Consider the following 2,780-nt stretch of genomic DNA (forward strand, 5'->3'; position numbering starts at 1 on the left):
CCTCAAATGTTTTTATTATGGGCACTTTCATTCTTTCACATTCTTGCAAGGCAATTTTACTGTTGCCCAATATGGTAAGTGTGTAATAGTATGTCATTTTAGGTTTTAATTTATTTTTAATTTAATTTAATTTAATTCCAGATTCATAATAAAGATAAACAGTTTTTATATATGAGTGGCCATTTGGATTACCCTTTCTGTAAAGTACATGCTCAAATCTTTTGATATCTTAACACTGTGTCATACTGACTTCTTTAATAGTAGATTTTCTGAATGAACTTTTAGCTGTGTAGGTCTTCTCTATTTTATTTTGAACTTGTTTTCATTTCAAAATCTTTATATTTATTTTCATAATCTGCTTTTATTTTGCTTTGTCTATTATCTATCTATCTATCTATTTATTTGCAAGCAAGAGAGAGTGAGCAAGTGAGAGTGCAGGGAGGGATAGAAAAAGAAGGGAAAAGAATCTTAAGCAGGCTCCAGGCTCAGCACAGAGCCCAACTCTGGGCTCTATTTCACAACCATGACATCATGACCTGAGCCAAATTGAAAGAGATAAAATAAAATTAAGGTGTTAAAAAAAAAGGAAAAAGAATTGGAGGTTTAATTAAGTGAGCCACCCAGGCACCCCTGTGGTATCTTAAATTAGCTGTCATATCTTTAAAGTTCTAGAGTATCCATTTGGTTCATTTATAAAACCTTTCTCAATATCATTTTTAGTGTCAGTTTTTGGTTCAATTTGCTTCCCCTCTCATTTCTTTGAGCAGAGTAATCAAGCCATTTTACAATCTTTATTGATCATTTTAACATCATACTTAATCCCATTTTGTCTATCAAATCTTGTTAATGGTTTTTCTTTGTGTGCTTTGTTACATTTTGCTATGTTCAAGACATTATATTTGAAACTCTTATTGAGTAGGGATAATTAAGAGCTATAATAATGGTATGGTCCTCCTTGGTAGGATTTTCTCTTATATCTGAGACTCTACAAGACAATCATACTCCAAATTCAGTGATTGGCTTTCTCAGTTTACACAGAAGGCAAGGTAGGCTATAGTCTTATTTCTGCTTCTCCTTGTGCTTTGGGGATCTCAACTTAAATTTGGGTTGTACCAAAGTCCTCAAATTTGATTGCTGCTGGATTTGTTTCTCTAGTATCAAGAGTCTATGAACAACACAGCTCAGTGTGTTTTAGCAGTTTCAAATGCTCTCATAGCTAAAATGGCTTCAGGGCATATATCTCTAGGCTCTCATTGTATTTCGTATTTTGGCCCAGTAATCCCTCACTTATTTTTATAATCATTCTGATATTTTTAACTTTAAAAGCTATTTTGTCTGGATTTTTAGTTGTCTTAAGTAGGAGTTTTTAGATCACCATTACTAGAAGCAACAACAAATATACATGAAAATATCTGCAGTAGTTTATCACATCTTTATGGCTTTGAACTTCCATAAGCTGAGGCATCCTTCTCTAATCACTTAGGCAAACTCCAATTTAACCTTTAATACAACCCAAGAATTGCTTCATTTAAGAACATGTTCAGGGATGACTCTTCCCCACTGTTCTTACCAACATTCCCACACACTCTTTGCTACCCACACCTTGTTTATGAACTTTCGTTAGGTATATCAGCGTGACCAGAATTTTGCTCTATTGTATTTTTGTCCTTTAGAGCTTTAATTAAATATGAATTCCATAGAAAGTCTGTCCCTTTTCTTTCAAACCTGGGTTAGTTATTTCTTCTCATTCTTTGTCAGAAGTTACTTTATTAGAGAAACTTACAGCTGTATTGTGACTTTGGAGCCTTTACAGTTTTTCGACTGGAAAAATCACCCATCCCTGAGATTTTTACGCAGCTTCCTAGCTGATATTATTCAGAAATCTGTTCAAAACAGACTTTTTCAGGGAGGCCCTTTCGGACCACTCAGTTAAAAAACCTCTTCTCAATCACTGCTCTTTTAAAAATGTGCTTATTTAGTTCAAATATGCATCTCTATTAAAGAAAAAGCAGTACGATTTTTTTTTTTTTAAAGTTGGCTTACCTATTATCTATCTCTCCCATTAAAATGATTCCTCTGGCCTGGGGTTTTGTTGTGCTCATTTTAGGCCAGGCACTCAATAAATTGTCACTGAATGATTGAATTGTTTAACTCCCTTGCTAGATTCTCAACTTCATGAGGCCAAGGATTGTTCTATTCAGTCCTTCTTTATCCTCAATGTCTGTTATATTGCAGTCACTTACGTGACTAATGGGAAAAATCACAGAAAGAAAGAGTTAAAACTACAGAAAAACCCTGTAGGTTCAATAACACAAAGCTTTCTAAAATTATTTAGCCCAGGAATTGAATACTGGCTGCACTTTTGATTTTTTTTAAATGGTATTGAATTTAATTTAAATGGAAATACTGGAATGGTAGAATAATAAAAAATTATAAAAGCAACTTGCTCCTTAAAGTAAGAATTATATAGGGCATCTCTTCTAGAAGCAAAATTTTCAAATGTCAAACATCTGAAAGCATAGAAGGAGAAGTAAGAGTGTGAATTGTACTTCAATGCTCTTTTCTTTATATTCAGCAAACAGCTTCATTCACACACCTTTCCAATTTTTTCAACTCTTTTGACAAAGCCTTCAGAGGAGTTACTGCTGATGACAACCATCACAGCCTAACAGGAGAAATTTTATAAAGAAAAATAATAGCATGTTTTTCCCAAATTGTTAAGGATATGGTGAAGCTCTGTCGGATTCAAAGGAGGAATGTGCAATTCCATGCTATATATA

The sequence above is a fragment of the Mustela nivalis genome (assembly GCF_964662115.1).
Source record: "Mustela nivalis genome assembly, contig: HAP1_SCAFFOLD_234, whole genome shotgun sequence".
NCBI lineage: Eukaryota > Metazoa > Chordata > Mammalia > Carnivora > Mustelidae > Mustela > Mustela nivalis.